Here is a 16,877-nt window from a genome sequence, read left to right as displayed (position 1 = left end):
ATATATATATATATATATATATATATATATATATATATATATATATATATATATATATATATATATATATATATATAATAACATTATGTCACAAGATTTTGTACTTTAGCAAAATTTATAAATTTATTTAAAATTTATGTTTTGAGTCATTCTTTAGTAAATTAGATATGTTGAATACGAATATAACCACGAGAATTATCCATCACTTTAAGTTTCCGAGAAAATAGAAGTTTAAACCTTCCAAAAATGTTTTTTTGATTGTTTTCACAAATTTGCAACGCATTAACTAGATCAGCAACGTTTGAAATTGATGCTTGTAATTTCGTCTCCGTTTTAAATGTTAGAAACTTAAAGGTCAACTTCATAGAAGACATCCTCACAAAAAAATAAAGCAACGTCATAAATATATACAACAAAATAACAAAGTTATATTTCACATCTAACAAATTTCTGGATATTTATAATCAGCGACCACACACACACACACACACACACACATACACACACATACACGCCCGTACGCACGTATGCACGCACGCATGCACGCACGCACGCACCCACACATGAAAACTCTTTTATTAAGGTCCACTTTACTTCTTTATTACAAAAATGCAATCAGAATCCTATTCTGCAGGAAAATTGTTAATATAGTTCTCACTCCTTTCCCTGCCTCCCCAAACTCCCCTCGGGGGAGTTTCGCTACCCGAACCCCCCGAACTCCCCAAACTAGTTGCCAACGTATTTTTGTTCAAATGTTATATTTTACTCAATAACTTTTTTAATCATAAAAAAGTTATTATCAATTAAAGATCATAAACAGATTCCATTTTTTTTTATTTCTTGGTTTTCTGATTAATTTACATTTTATCCAATTAGTGTTAAAACCACCCCCCCTTTCGCCTTTCTAAATTAATGAATCTACTATATACTAATAATGAATCTACTATATACTAAAAATGTAGACATTGTAAAAAATTAGTAAAGGCCTCTACGCAAGCTGTATGCTAGGTTACAAAAAAGATAAATACTAATGAAATGAGAGAAACTGAATTTTTCGTATCGTTAAAAGATTTGGTAAAACTGCATACAAGGATACACATCTCCGATTGTTTTCTTTTTGAAATATGTTATAGAGGATGGAATTCTGAGTAACTTTTTCCTATACAACTATATAGGGATCGCATATAGTTTCGGAGATATTCGGATTTAAAATTTTGAAAATGTAAATGTTATGAAATTAACCCTAAATTAATTTATCTATTGAAATATGATAAACTGTACACGTATATACGTATGTGACGTTACGTATGTGTTACTTTCATTTGCATACGCACGCGCACACACACACATACACACTGCTCTCCCACCCGCCCTCGCGCTCGCTCGCCCGCCTGGGCGGCAGAGCTGGGAAATCTTGCCCGGCCGCACTGGTGTTTTATTCCTTCCACTTCTCACACAGAGATGCTTCTATCTGTCCATGTGAGTACGCGCGCTCGGCCATGCACTCACGCCGAGCGAGAGAGACAATGTCATTCCCTTTTTCTCGCTCCATATCGCGTGGCTGCGGAGTGGCTGCGGAACGAGAAAGAGAGAATGACACACTGGAGGTTTGTTCGCATGCCCCAACGTGCTCCAACTCACTCTGACTGCCTCACGTCACCACGCGGACCAATCAGAGTACGTTGGAGCGAGTAGGAGCACGTTGGGGCATGCGACGCGAACAAACCTTAGGTGTTTCCGATAATACCTCTCCGAGTCACTTCCCTAGAGCAGAAATAAGTTACAGACATCACCATCTACTACTATTATGTATTAAGTGGTAAACTTAGTTCCTGCGGTTTTTTTGTTTAAAAAACTCATTTATTTCGACATCAAAAGCAAAAAATACATTAATCGAAGTATTTTCCCTCGCTACCTATACATTTTTCCCATGTTTCGGGCAACGCGTAGATTCCGCGACGATAGAACGATTGGTCTTTTGATGCAATCCATTCGTCGATCCATTTTCGCACATCCTCGTAATTTCTGAAGTGTGTATCCACCAAGCCGTATTGCATCGACCGGGAACAAGTAATTGTCCGAAGGAGCTAAGTCTGGTGAATACGCTGGGAGAACTTCCCACTCGAGCTGCATCAGTGTTTCTTTGACGGCTTTGGCAACGTGTGGTCGAGCGTTGTCGTGCAAAAGCATGACTTTACGTCGATTGCTGGCTACTGCTGGCCTTTTTTCCAACAATGCTTCATTCAGACGGTTTAATTGTGATTTATATCGATCCCACGTGATACTTTCGTTCGGTCTGAGTAGCTCATAATAAACGACGCCGTGCATATCCCACCAAATGCAAAGCATTGCTTTGTGGCCATGAATATTTCTCTTTGGTGTGGATGTCGATGGTTGGCCAGGGTCTACCCATGATTTTCTTCGTTTAGGATTATCGAAGTATATCCATTTTTCATCGCCAGTCACTATGCGCCACAAAAAACTCTTCTTTTTCTGCCTGGCGAGCAGAGAAATAGAGATGTTTAAGCGATTCGCAATGGCATTTGCGGTTAATTCGTGTGGTACCCATTTTCCCTCCTTTTAAATTTTTCCCATTGCATGTAGACGTTTGGAAACAGCCACCGGAGTAACATTTAATGCTGCAGACAATTTTTGGAGCGTTTGAGTAGAGTTTTCGTCCAATAATGCCTGCAAATCGGTATCTTCAAACTTTTTCGGTTGGCCTGAGCGTTATTTATCATTGACATCAAAATCACCACTCTTAAATCGCTGAAACCATACTTGGCATGTTCTTTCCGATGGAGCATAATTGCCATAAGCTTCGAAAAGCAATTTATGAGCTGCAGCTGCAGTTTTTTTCAAGTCAAAGTAATGAAGCAGCACATGTCGAAAAAACAACTTATTACGTTCCATATTTAATCAAAAGAAAAAATAGCACTGCCCGCTTAAATGAATCTCTTCGCACTAAATTTTATTGACAAATGTCTAACCTCTAAAATGCAGCCAATTTCAAATGTCAAAATAAATTACACTTACAACTAACGTCATCTAACTGTCAGCCGCAGGAACTAAGTTTACCACCTAATGTATAACATTTTAAAAAAGTAATTCAAAATAAATATTTATAAATATTTATCTAATATCTTACTAATATTGTATGCTGTCTGGGTTAATACTTTTAATCTTAACAGTACTTTGCGTAAGTATTTCATTACTTGGCAAAGTATTATATATTAGTATTTAAATATTGACAATGTTCTGCGTAAGTATTTTATCACTGGACGAACTATTACATATCAATATTTAAGTATTGAAATCAATCATAAGGTTGGATTTGTAACATAAAATATTGAAATACTTGAGAACTAAAAGCTGTATTTGAATCACAGAGTATTACTAAATATTGTACTTTTAATACTGAAAATATGTAATTAATCAATGATTCTCAGTATGATATTTCTATAAGGGTGAGTTCCACTATATTGCTATGAAAAATATCGCTTACACTAGTTCTACCATAATAAATGGTTTAGTGTATACTTCTTGAACTATTGACGCCAGTACAGCTGTAAAAAGATACAGTCATTTTGCCGGAAAATGCTGAAATGCGATTTTTGGAGCAATGAACCTTTGTAATGTTAATATTATAAATATGTGACGCCAAAGGGCAGTAACGAAAACAAAAGACGGATCGTCACTTACTTTGTTTCACCGAATAACCGCGAAATGAAGCACCGAAAAACAAAGCGCCGACCATCCGCGAAAACAAAAACAGCAAAGCTGTATCTGAATTTAGAGTATAAAAGCCGACACGAAAACGGCTGAGGGAGAGATCCGTCGGAGAGTTCCGCTGAGACACTCAACCGACCAGAACTTGTTGCAAACCTCTAGACCTCACCGCTTCCTAGACCGTTCCTGTCGACCGAGTTGGATACGCGATGTCGACACCGCTTCCTAAACCGTTCCCGTCGACCGAGTTGGATACGCGACGTCGACATTCGCTTCCTAGACTGTCCGTCGATCGAGTTGAATACGCGACGTCAACACCGCTTCCTACACCGTTCCCGTCGACCGAGTTGGATATACGACGTCGACACCGTTTCCTAGACCGTTCCTGTCGACCGAGTTGGATACGTGACGTCAACGCCGCTTCCTAGACCATTCCCGTCGATCGAGTTGGATACGCGACGTCGACATCCGCTTCTTAGACCGTCTGTCGACCAAGTTGGATACGCTACGTCCGTTTCCTAGATTGTTCCTAAACCCGTTTCCCTATACTGCGAAAGCGCAGAATACGCGATCAAAATTTTCGACATCGGTGAGATACATCGGAGCGCTCTCGAATACGCGTAACCGACGTTAGCGCATCATCGCGCAAACGAACCGCTCCGGCACCGCATAACGCATACTGCGTGTACCGATCGCGAAGCGAATCGCGACAACCGTTCTGAAACCAACTAGATTAAAAGTCGGTATCAACAAACGTTTAAATCCCGCTGAGTACACAGACTCACGAAGCGGGCGATAGAAGACTGCGAAACCACACCGACCGCGTCCCGTGAACCGCTCGCGGCTTGGACGCGGGCAACTGACATCGCGATGTAAACTTAGATTCACGACGTGAGCAAAAACGCGACCACACCCCTACAGCGTCGCTATACTTGTATATAGTTTGTAAATAGCGTTTATCTTAGAATACAATTTATAATTATTAATACCTATACCACTGCTTGAAATTTATTAAGCCTAACCTTGGATCGTACCGACTAAGTCTATCCTGCACAAAACGCAAGAGCGTTACAAGTTGGCGCCCGAACAAATAAAGAATAAAAAGAAAACAGGCTCATAAAAGAAAAAATGGAGCATGAAAAATGAAGTGGATATATGCACTAATAAAAGACCAAATAATTCAGCGGATGGCAGAGCTAGAACTGTCCACAAAAGGCACCCTAGACGAATTGAGAGGGAAGTTGAGCAAATACGTGACCGATAATCCGCAATTATTCCCGAATAGATCAGAAGACGAAGAAACAAGCCGAAAAGCGAAAATGGTACATAAAAACGACCCCACTGTAATTGCAAAAATAATAAATCAGATACGCAAATGGGAATGTCAATTCGATGGGAGAGATCCGATATCTTTTCTAGAACAAATCGAAGAGCTGCAAAATAGTTACGAATATACAGACGAACAAATGTTACAAGGCTTACCTGAACTATTACGCGGAAGTACCTTACACTGGTACAGAAACAAGAGATCGTGGAAAGATTGGAGCGATTTTACGAACGCATTTCGTGGATAATATGTTTCCTACAGATATAAAGCACAACTAAAGATAAAGGTACAGAGGCGTCTGCAGCAAGCAAACGAACCCTTCAGGCAATACGCCACAGAACTAGCGACACTTATGAAAAAAGCAGAAAGATTCTCAAGACGAGATCAAATAGAGCAAATATACGAGAATATGTCGCCAGAATTAAAATTATATAAGATGTAGTAAAAAGAAATCCATTATTTTTGTATAAAATTAAAGGCTTTATTTAGCATAGTTAAAATGATCCGATTTAGTCAAATATGCACCGTTTTGTTCGATAACTTGTTGCTATTTTGAAGGTAATTCCATTATGCCTCTCTCATAGAAACCCTTGTTCCTATTGGCAAAAAACTGGGACAATTGATTTTCACAAGCTTCTCTTGAGGCGAATTTTTTACCAGCAAAATCATTCGCCATAGACAGGAACAGGTAGTAATCACTTGGTGCCAGGTCCGGACTATAAGGTGGATGCATAAGAACCTCCCAACCAAGCTCCCGGAGCTTCTGGCGAGTCGCTATCGATGTATGTGGCCTGGCGTTGTCCTGATGGAACACAATTCCTCTCCTATTGGCCAAAGCTGGCCGCTTCTGGGCAATTGATTCCTTCAGACGGTCCAAATGTTGACAGTACAGATCCGAATTAAGAGTTTGGCCGTAGGGGAGCAGCTCATAGTAGATGATTCCTTGCCAATCTCACCAAACACACAGCAAAGCCTTCCTGACCATCAATCCTGGCTTGGCCACCGTTTGCGCCGGCTCACCGCTTTTCAGCCACCACCGTTTTCGCTTGACGTTGTCGTAAGTGACCCACTTTTCATCACCAGTCACCATCCGCTACAGAAATGGGTCGACTTTGTTGCGATTCAGCAGCGATTCGCAGATGGAAATTCGGTCCATGAGGTTTTTTTGCGTTAACTCGTGTGGCACCCATACATCGAGCTTCTTTTTGTATCCAGCCTTATTCAAGTGGTTCCAAACGGATTTTTGTGCAATGTTTAGCTCCTGGGCAATCGAAACAATGCTTACATGACGGTCGGACTCGACGATTTCCATTATTTTATCGACATTTTCGACAATTGGCCTTCCAGAGCATGGTGCATCTTTGACATCAAAATTACCGGATCGGAATCGACGAAACCAAAATTGCGCGTGATTGGCTATTACAGTATCAGGACCATAAACACTATTCACATTTTCAGCCGCTTGGCTTGCGTTTTCGCCTTTATCGAAGAAAAACTGTATGAAAATATGGCTTATTTTCTCTTGGCTGGTGTCCATCTTTGACGCGCGCTCAAACAATACTGAGTCAAACAATCACAAAACTGTCTGAGAAGTTCTTTTAGTACGAAATCTTATCTTTCTAACGCCATCTAGCGTAAACCGATCGCACTTATACAACGCAAGATACACATTACTAAAGCCATCTATTGGAAAAATAGTGGATTTCTTTTTACTACACCTTATATATTAGAAGAGAGAGCATACATACATACATCAGAAAAGTTAAGAGCACAGGCAACGGAAATAGAAGACATTGAGCAACAAAGGAGGAACTTCCGTGTAAATACACATCCAGTATCGCAAACCCCAGCAACGGCAATAATATACAACGCCGCGTTGCTGGTATTGCAAACAAAGGGGGCATACCAGGAAATTTTGTCGACAACCTCCGAAAAAGTTCTGCTTTCAATGTGGAAAAAACGGAGTCTTTACAAAAGACTGCCACTCACGTCCGGGAAACGCCACATGAACCGAAGAGCAATAGGGCAAGCCTCGGTTCCAGAAACACCGCGAATAATATATACACCGCGCCCTCATGTAAAAATTAAGATATACAGGACAACGATTACCGCATTACTTCCCGATCCGAAATCTCCTTTATAAATCAGAAAACCGCAAGGTTAGCGGAGAAGTGGCAACAACCGATTCGTAAAAGAAATAAGACAATACGTCTGGCGAACGGAGCAAGCATAAGGATTCAAAAGGAAGTAGATCTACCAGTTACCATAAACAAGAAACAATATTGGCATCTTCGACATCATACCAAACCTCGAAAGCCTAATTGGAATGGACCTATTGGCAAAGTTACGAATAACGTTACTACCACCGACATACAGACATCAAAGAGTTCAAAGAAGAACATGTATAATATCCGAAAGCATGCAACCGCGCACAGCCAAAGAAACTCAAAGATTAGAACGATTCCTGCAGAAATTCGAAAATATTCGGGCACGACAAAAATACTACAACACAAGATCCATGTGAAACCAGGAACAGAATCGATAAAACAGCGATACAGGCCAAGGAACCAAGCAATATAGAACATAATCGATAAGGAGGTAGACGAAATGGAAAAAGCTGGAATAATTGAGGCATCACAAAGTCCATGGAGTTCACCTATTGTATTGGTGAAAAAAAAGGACGGGAAGCACCGCTTCTGCATCGACTTCAGAAAGGTCAATGAAGTAACCGAAACGGATGCCTATCCCTTACCGCAAATATTGGGAGTGTGAATAAGTTCTCGCCGTTTTCTGTGAAAATAAATCTTTATTTAAAAAAAATAATAGAAAAACAAGTCAATTAAAGTACTGCCCATCGCTGGAAACTACTTTTTCCCATCTTTCTGGCAGCATTTGAATTCCACGTCGAAAAAACGACACTTCTTTTGCGGCTATCCACGAATCGATCCATTTTTTCGTTTCTTCATACGAAGTGAAGTGCTCAGCCAGGCCGTTAGTCATTGATGGAAATAAATAGTAATCAGAAGGCGCAATGTCTGGAGAGTACGGCGAGTGGGGTAGGACTTCCCATTTCAGCGTTTCCAGATATGTTTTGACCGGTGACGCGACATGCGGCCGAGCGTTATCATGCAGCAAAATCACCTTATCGTGTCTTTGCTCATATTTCGGTCGTTTTTCTTTCAATGCTTGGCTCAAACGCATCAATTGTCGTCGATAGAAACCTGTGACCTGTGCCATCTCCTGTGATGGTTTGGTTTGGTTGGAGCAGCTCGTAGTACACTACCCCCAGCTGATCCCACCAAATGCAGAGCATGAGCTTGGAACCGTGGATATTCCGCTTTGGCGTTGATGCTACTGCTTCGCCGGGCTTAACCCACGATTTTTTACGCTTGGGATTACTGTAGTATATCCACTTTTTATCACCAGTCACAATACGATGTAAGAAACCTTTCCTTTTTTGACGTTGAAGCAGCTGTTCACACGTGACAAGACGCTGTTCGACGTCTCTCGGCTTCAGTTCGTATGGCACCCAAGATCCTTCCTTTTGTATCATTCCTAATGCTGTCAGACGTTTCGAAACTGTTGTTTGATCAACTCCTAATGATTTTGCAACATCGGATTGCGTTTGACATGGATCTTCAGCAAGTAATGTTTCCAATTCTTCATCTTGAAACTTTTTTGGTGCACCACTGCATTCTCTATCTTGAACATCAAAATCACCATTTTTAAATCGGTTAAACCAATCTCTACATGTTCTTTCCGACAGAGCATGATCACCATAGGTTTCTACAAGAATTCTGTGTGCTTCAGCTGCAGATTTTTTCTGAATAAAGTAGTGCAGTAAAATTCTCCGCAAAAACGATTTATTTGGCACGAAATTTGACATGTTTTCCGCTACGAAAAGAAAATGTTCTTTATAGGTTAATGGAAAGACACGCACTGATTTTAAACATAGGTTATAGAACTTCAATATAGATGCGTCATCAACTTGAATTATACACAAATTTTTATACCACTATCTGATGGTGCAACGACGAGAACTTATTCACACTCCCAATAACTGCGACGTTGGACAAACTGAGAGGAGCTACATATCTCACAACGTTGGATCTAAAGAACGGTTATTGGCAAGTAGCATTGACACTAGACAGCCACGCTGTTACCGCTTTCACAGTACCTGGTAGAGGACTAAAACAATTCAAGATAATACCTTTTGGATTACACTCCAGCAACGTTTCAACGATTATTAGACACGACCATAGGCCCGGAACTTGAAGAGAATGTACAGGTATATCTAGATGATATAATTATCGCCACCAAAATGTTCGAACAACACCTAACTTTATTGAGGGAAGTATTCAAACGATTGCATAAGGCGAATTCGATTTAATACAGAGAAATGTCATTTTTGTCGACCCAGCCTAAGGGGGAGAGGGGCTGCAATGCAGCCGATAATAAATAGTAGATCTCTTAGCGTTATCTAGGGAGAGGAGAGTGTCGTGAGAGTGGAGCGTCAGGTAGCTCAGTGGTATAAAGCAGTCGCCCGACAAGCGAAAGACCCGGATTCGAGTCCTGACTTAACAGAACCGCGTTTTTGATATTTTTCTCTCTCTGAAACGAGAAAAGATACGCAGATCTCGCATGGCGTCCCGTCGCCACCTAGTATGCCCTCCTCCTTCTATGTTATACCAGTGGTATAACCAGAAACATAAAAGGTAACAGACTAACCGCAGCTATATCCAGATTACCAGTTAAAAGACGGCAATCTATACAGACATATTTTACATAGTCTCGACTTCAAAGAGGTATCAAGTCAAAACCAGTGGAAACGATGCATTCCTCGCAATCAACGAACAGATATACTGCAGAGATATCACGACGATCCATCGGCAGAACACTTAGGGATCGCCAAGACAATTTGCCGCATAGTACGACTATACTATTGGCCAGGAATGTTTCGAGACATTAGCCAATATATAAAGAAGTGCAGAAACTGCATGGCTCACAAGGCATCGCAACTACAACCAATGTACAAAAACCGTGGGAGCAGGTATCCCTTAAGGGCAAATACCGAGATAAAAAAAAGGGTTACATCTGCATCCTTACAATACAAGATCGATTCTTCAAATGGATCGAAATAAAACCACTACAACAGACAACGGCTACGGCGATAGTACATGGTTTCCTAGAAGATATCGTGTACCGGCACGGATGCCCGGACACAATAATATCGGATAACGGGACTCAATTCAAATCAGATAATATGAAGAAGATTACCAAGGATCTAGGAATACAACAAAGATGGACACCGGTATGAACCCCGTAGTGCAACCCCGTGGAAAGAGTCAACTGGACGATAAAGACCATGATTGTTCAATATGTGGATAATGACCACAGAAGCTGGGACGAACACCTAGGACAGATAAAATTCGCATTCAATACGGCACGAAACAAGGGCACAGGATACACGCTAGCATACCTAAATAACGGTAGAGAGCTCGCAGGACCACACAAGCTTGAGCGAAATAAAATTCAAACGGAAACATCAACAAATCTACGACAACAACGAGGCATACGAACTCGTAAAAATCAATATGGCTCGCGCTTTCCAAAAGCAAGAAAAATATTACAATTTGAGGAGAAGGCCTCAGAAACCGGAAATCGGAGACATCGTACGGAAGAAAGCGCATACGCTGTCGAGTAAAGAAAAAGCCGTAAATGCGAAGTTAGCGCCCAAGTACATAGGACCACTAACAGTAAAACGAATTATTTTGCCAGTAATCGTGGACCTCGTCGACGAAAACAACAAATGACACAAGCACATACACGTGCACGACCTCAAAGCGGATAATTCCGACAGGTAAACAACAAAAATTTCTTTCTGCTGGTTAAACTAGCCTAAGGGAGGGAATTCCTACATTAAAAGGATGATCCACGATCCGAAGAATCAGTAGAACGTAAACAAACAAGCGCTTAACAGTGAACGAGTCAACGTAATACACCAAGATGAATATCAACCGCGAATTACGCAAGTGGTTAGAAAATTGGCAGCCGCAACGGGAACCGCTACCAGAACAGAGACACCACTATCCAAATCGGATATGGCTGATTACCAGACAATATCATTCCGAAGGAGCACAAGCAAACAGGCATAGAAATAACAATCTTAGTATCCAAGGGGCAACGATAACAACAAACGAAACAACCTGGGATAAACATGAACACACAAACTTCGCTATAAAAGGATCAGAAGGGCGATCACTAGTTAACGACAATGGACGTCAAAATAGAAGACACTATCGAAATATTGTTGACAACTTGGAGCGAAGCAGAAGCCCAGGCCCTGTAGGACTCGCTACTACAGCTGGAAGATCAGCATGTAATGAAAAATACTCCCGTATCCAGCGAGAACGTAGACGTCGATTTGACGTCTAACCGACGGAGAAGTCTAAGTTACGTCTAGTCTAAAGGTACTTTTACATGGAAGCATCGAGCGTCGAGCATTAAAGCGGCCAATCAACGCCATTTTCCGCAAGAACTACAACTATACTTCTAGAACCTGATACGTTGATTGGCTAACGCTTTAACGCTCGACGCTGGAACGCTCCCATGTATTGGCAGCTTAAATGCACGTCTAGAAAAATGGCAATTTAGACGTCTTCTATTTTGAGTAAATTCTAATGTTTTAGAATTTATTCATAATATATTGACCATTAAAAGAGAGTTCTCGATAAAATTTCAGAATTTTCCCAGCGAGAACGTAGACGTTGATTCGACGTCTAACCGACGTCGGAGAAGTTTAAGTTACGTTTAGTCTAAATGCACGTCTAGAAAAATGGCAATTTAGACGTCTTCTATTTTGAGAAAATTCTAATGTTTTAAAATCCATTCATAATATATTGATCATTAAAAGAGAGTTTTCGATAAAATTTCGGAATTTTATTTTGTCGATTATTTACAATCTCTCTAGATGTCTATTCGATATTGAATCGACGCCGAATATCCTAGTGAGAAATGACTTATCGAACGACGTCGAAAAAACATCGATAAATAAGTCATTTTTCACAGAGATCGCGCGGGAGCGGTGCACTTGGACACGGTGCATTTGGACACAGCCAATCACAGCACCGTGTGATTAGAGACATTTGTAGGGTCCCTTGGAACAGCGACTTGTGATTGGACTGTGTCCAATTGCCCCGTGTCCAATTCATATACACTCAGATCGCGCGCGTTTTGCATAAAAAATTTATTCTAAGCGAAAACATCAGTTTTTTTTTTAGATTTCCTATTCAATTATAGTATTACAAAGATAGGAATGTCAGATTACTTGAAAAACATTAAATTGGAAGAAATGATTAAACTGGAAGAAAACATTAAACTGAAAGTCATTTTGCAAATAACTACATAAACTTTAGAGATATTAAATAAAATATAAGGTGTAGTAAAAAGAAATCCATTATTTTTGCATGAAATTGAAAGCTTCATTTAGGATAGTTAGAATGATCCGATTTAGATCAAATATGCACCGTTTTGTTCGATAACTTGTTGTCATTTTGAAGGTAATTCCATTATGCCTCTCTCATAGAAACCCTTGTCCCTATTGGCAAAAAACTGAGACAGTGGATTTTCACAAGCTTCAGTTGAGGCGAATTTTTCACCAGCAAAATCATTCGCCATAGACAGGAACAGGTGGAAATCACTTGGTGCCAGGTCCGGACTATAAGGTGGATGCATAAGAACCTCCCAACCAAGCTCCCGGAGCTTCTGGTGAGTCACTATCGATGTGTATGGCCTGGCGTTGTCCTAATGGAACACAATTCCTCTCTTATTGACCAAAGCTGGCCGCTTCTGGGCAATTGATTTCTTCAGACGGTCCAATTGTTGATAGTACAGGTCCGAATTAAGAGTTTGGCCGTAGGGGAGCAGCTCATAGTGGATGATTCCCTGCCAATCCCACCAAACACACAGCAAAGCCTTCCTGACCATCAATCCTGGCTTGGCCACTGTTTGCGCCGGCTCACCGTGTTTCGACCACGACCGTTTTCGCTTGACGTTGTCGTAAGTGACCACTCACTTTTCATCACCAGTCACCATCCGCTGCAGAAATGGGTCGATTTTGTTGCGATTCAGCAGCGATTCGCAGATGGAAATTCGGTCCATGAGGTTTTTTTGCGTTAACTCGTGTGGCACCCATACATCGAGCTTCTTTTTGTATCCAGCCTTATTCAAGTGGTTCCAAACGGTTTTTTGTGCAATGTTTAGCTCCTGGGCAATCGAAACAGTGCTTACATGACGGTCGGACTCGACGATTTCCATTATTTTATCGACATTTTCGACAATTGGCCTTCCAGAGCGTGGTGCATCTTTGACATCAAAATTACCGGAACGGAATCGACGAAACTAAAATTGCGCGTGATTGGCTGTTACAGTATCAGGACCATAAACACTATTCACATTTTCAGCCGCTTGGCTTGCGTTTTCGCCTTTATCGAAGAAAAACTGTATGAAAATATGGCGTATTTTCTCTTTGCTGGTGTCCATCTTTGACGCGCGCTCAAACAATACTGAGTCAAACAATCACAAAACTGTCTGAGAAGTTTTTTTAGTATGAAATCTTATCTTTTTAACGCCATCTAGCGTAAACCGATCGCACTTATACAACGCGAGATACACATTACTAAAGCCATCTATTGGAAAAATAATGGATTTCTTTTTACTACACCTTATAGACAGGCGAATCAATGCGTGTATTTACTAGATACGTTATAATATACTGTGAACACTGTAAATATACATTTTATAAGCATAAATTGTAAGAACATCATTGTAGTCATTGGAACACCGCGTGCCGCTCGATCGTCAGGTTAAGCAACGCAGTCAAGTTGGATGGGTGCCACTTCGAATTCGAAATTTTCGAGGCAGGATTCGCGAAAGTTTTAACGTGTGTTTGACAATCTTCGGTTTCCAGCAGTTTTTTAAGTCATAAAGAAAATTAGGAATTAGTTATTTTTATGAACAATCTAGATGAAACAATCTAGTAAGAAATTACTTATTGATCGACGTCGAAAAGACGTCGAAATGACGGTCTATTAGATATCTAAATGTGGACCGTTTTTAGGTCGATATAGATCTTAATCTAGATTATACGTAGATGGTAGATAGACGTTTCATATAGACGTCTAGTACACGTCGAATCGACGTAACCTTTCTCGTTGGGTATGATAGGTGGATGGAGAGACTCACCCAACGAGGCAACTAAGACCGATGCCACCGAGGAAAAGACCACTATCAGAAATAACAAGCAAGGGCCAACACCGCAAGTCCGCGATCGCCTGCAAAAAGACGTCACCATCTGCGAGGGTCGCCCAGAAGAAGCTTAAGATACTGATGGGCAAACCATACAAACCAGCACGTCAGCACACCGATCCAAAATAAGACTGATCACATAAATCAGGGAAAACTTCTTGAGTTCTGGCGAAAATCAACAGACAAACCGGACAAAGGTGAAAGTATTACCGAAAGTATTACCGAGTGTTACCATATTACGTCTGAACTTTTGTAACACTTAAATAAATATATCACAAGCTTTTATTAAATTGTAAATTTTGCCCTTAAGATCGGCAGTCGGCTCTTATTTGCCTTATTCTTATTTGTTTCGATAAACTCTCAAGAGCCTTTAACTTTTGAATTAGAGCATTGCTCAATATATGTGACGAAAAGAAAAAATGTAAAACTTGATATTTCGAATTGTCATCGTAAATATTAGATACAATTTTGCAGCTTGTAAATACCGAAAGTGTGTGCTCTGTCGATAAAAATTTCAAGGAACATTACTTCTACGATGAAATGTAGAAACTTTAATATATACGAAAAGTTTTCAAAAAGATTTTTATATACGACGTTATCATTATAGCACGGTTCGTCATTCACTCGGCATCAACGATACCAGAGTGGTATCAAAGTGGTCGTTTTCCGTAGAACCGCATCCTCCGTGTGACATCTCTGATCGGTATCCTCTTAGATAAGAACTTTTTCGTGAAGATAGAGAAAAATTAACTAGACTTTTTAAACTTTATTATATCCTCTTTATTTCTTTATAATAATATTGCTTTAACATTTCTATACAGACACCACAATATATGACAAAATTAAATTGCTAGACATCCTGCTACATTTAAACTTCCGCACTATAGATGATAGCGGTAAACCTTACGCACCATGACATGAAATATATCGTATCATCGCAGAAGAGATGAAAGAATTTAATTCTAACATGACACCAAAGCACATATATGTGATACGTTAATCAAAACAGATGCGGATACAAAGATAAAATTTTGAAGGCTTTCAATATTAAAGTTAATGATACGCAAGTTTCCCACAATATATCTTTTTGCTCCGTCTAGATCACCAAAAATAATTCCATCAACTCAGTCTCTAAGGAATTTGACATAATTCTTTCGAGCGAACAGTGGAAAGGTATCATGCCTATTCGAAAACTGTAATTGACTCTAAAGGATCATATGAAGGTCACAATGCTTCGTCGAGCCACAAAGAGGCACACGTGTGAAATCCGTGTTAATAAATTTCTTTAATAATCATAGCATTGTGATCTTCAAATGATCCTTTAGAGTCAATCGGACTCCACATGTTACTCCATGATTTTTAATTATTAATTTGGTTTTCACTATAAAATTTGAAGGAATAAAAATATTAGGAACAGCCTCAAATCGCCTTGACCTTAACAAATGTTGTTAAGGTCATGGCCCTGAACACCTTAGAATCAAGCCAATTGCACCATCTTATGTCCCTCTCCGAACCTCTATAACTTTTGTTTGAAATATTTTTCCGTATCTTCCATATTTTTCGAGATATTTGCCTAGTTCGATTAAAATGACTCACCCTGTATTAGGTAAGTTAATGCGTAAGCCATCCGAAGACGTCAAAATACATTTCACTGCTTTTAATATAGAAGAAGAAAATTATTTATATAAAAAAAAGTTACAATTGAGGGGTAAACGTCGAAAAATTGTCAGTAACGTTTTAATTTATAAAAAAATAGATGGGATTATATTTCGCAGGCAGGAGACCAAACGCTTAAAAGATTTCGGCGACGTTGAATCCTCCATTATTCCCAATGCTGCTGTTTTACGGAAGGCAAAAGAGCAAAATTTACTAGAAAAACACGGATTTTTCTATGCAAATTCGATTTTAAATTTCTTTTGCAAATTTCAAAGCAGGGAAAGTATTCTGGCGTTATTCACAGTATCGGTTTGTTAGATTTTTTCTGCATATATTGGAGTGCTGAACAACAATATTGTATAAAGCACGAAACAAGAAAATTTCTAACGGTTTTATGACAATCGACGCTACGGGAGGTGTTATAAAACGATTTTCAAATTTTAAACCGCCAATATTTTTATATCAATGTATATTCGTTGATAATCATGGAGGCATACCTGTCTTTCAAATGATCTCGGCAGGCCATAAATCTATGCATATTGCGTATTTTTTACGGAAAATTATGTCGAAAGGTAATCCAGCTCCGTGCATGGTAGTGTGCGATTTTGTATATTTTAATTGCCGTAGCAGAATACTTTGCAAAATGCATAGATTTACGAACATATTTAAAAAAATGTTATTATACAGGGTGTTCGGAAAGTACCGGGACGCCCGAATATCAGGAAAAATATAAGTTTTACAAAAAAATGTTTCAGACAAAAGTTGTGGCGTTTAAAAAGATGTATTTACTGATCACATCAGTTTGACCTTGGGTTGCGTAGCGAAGGTCAGGTCAAGGTCACATTAATTTTTTTAAATG

At 39.8% G+C, this 16,877-nt stretch overlaps 1 long non-coding RNA gene across 1 annotated transcript in view; it reads right to left on the bottom strand.

Annotated features, from left to right (window-relative positions):
- Positions 1–1,443: 1,443 nt before the first annotated feature.
- LOC116853216 overlaps positions 1,444–16,877 on the bottom strand; it is a 37,800-nt gene continuing 22,366 nt past the window's right edge. The window contains exons 2-3 of the long non-coding RNA XR_004379931.1: positions 1,727–1,764; positions 1,444–1,572 (exon numbers count right to left, since the gene is read on the bottom strand). This is a non-coding gene — a long non-coding RNA (uncharacterized LOC116853216). The remainder of the gene's footprint in view (positions 1,573–1,726; positions 1,765–16,877) is intronic.

The sequence above is a fragment of the Odontomachus brunneus genome, unplaced genomic scaffold, assembly GCF_010583005.1.
Source record: "Odontomachus brunneus isolate Ranch 3 - 2012 unplaced genomic scaffold, Obru_v1 Obru_scaffold_288, whole genome shotgun sequence".
Taxonomy (NCBI): Eukaryota; Metazoa; Arthropoda; class Insecta; order Hymenoptera; family Formicidae; genus Odontomachus; species Odontomachus brunneus.
This window is presented reverse-complemented; position numbering and strand designations above follow the sequence as displayed.